We start from the raw sequence: 1320 nt of genomic DNA, 5'->3' as shown, positions 1-1320 counted from the left end.
GTTCTAAACTTACACGGTCATACCATCAGGCAGTGTAACAGTATGTTTTTTACAAGAGCATAATGACATAATATTGTAATACCAACCATATATATGTACCTAGAAAATCATAAAAGTATTATTATTATCATAATGATTAAATGATTCCTGTTTGCAGAACTCAAAAATCTTGATTCAAGAATTTGATGGCATCTAATACAATTGTATATCGTTTAATTACAATAGGTGCATCAAATACCAAATATTTACTTGTATGTTTTATTTGAAATGTGCCGTTTCATTGGTTTGGTCATTACTGTTTAATTTTGATTTTTTAAATTTCCATAGAAATGCGCGTTGTTCTGAGCAAGAGCATGGCACTCAGACCATTGGAAAAGAAATATCTCACAAGCTTCAGTAAGGAAAAATAATATGGTGACTCAACAGAGTGATGCTATCGGAACAAGCAACCAGGATGTAGAAGCCGCAGAAGTTTATGCTGTAATTGGAGGACCAGAGGGAATATCAACATCAAACGAAGGTACTATCCTTGCACACTCTTGTAAAGGTCCATATGCAATAGCTCCTTTAGAAAAATCTCCTTTGAATGCAAACGTAAATGATAACGATACAGTCGACGACATGTTGGACGGACGTAAGTATGCAAAAGAAACAAATATAGCAAAGTAACTAGTGCTCTATATGAGCGTTTACGTCATCCTTCGGCAACCGAACAAATTATCATCGATGATGTAGTTTCTGGTTTGCAGACCACAGTCACTAATCCTAATTGTCTTGAGTTGACGAAGCAGCCTTTAGTATTTTCTTATCTGAAATTCAATTCAATTCAATATGAACAGTTTCCCGTAAATGTTATACCGTAACTTTACATTGGCTGCCTAGTTAAGGCGACGTTGCACTTAATCAACACAATTTTTCAAAGCAATATTTCATGTCCAAGATGACAAGAAAACCCGTCAAATTATGTTCAAAACGCACAGCACCTTAAGTCTAGTAAGGCGAAATAGTCTACTAGAAGGATAAGGGGTTTCACATTTAGGGTAGAAAACATCAATTTTGGTATGATACTACTTTATAATATGTAAACTACTCTCATTTGAAACTAGGGTATGTGGAAATGGCAGCGACTGAAAAACTAACATTCAAAAAAGCGATCAAAATCATAAGGAAAATTGAAATGACTCATTTTCAAATATATAAATGTTAATGCCAAACGAAATTGTCATTTTATTATATAGTACTTAAAAAAATGTGAAAAAATTCACACAATTTGACCAAGCCAAAGTAGAGTATTTTTAAATACTGAAAACCGAAAAAAGA

The sequence above is a fragment of the Ptychodera flava genome (assembly GCF_041260155.1).
Source record: "Ptychodera flava strain L36383 chromosome 23 unlocalized genomic scaffold, AS_Pfla_20210202 Scaffold_24__1_contigs__length_23054250_pilon, whole genome shotgun sequence".
Lineage (NCBI taxonomy): Eukaryota > Metazoa > Hemichordata > Enteropneusta > Ptychoderidae > Ptychodera > Ptychodera flava.
This window is presented reverse-complemented; position numbering follows the sequence as displayed.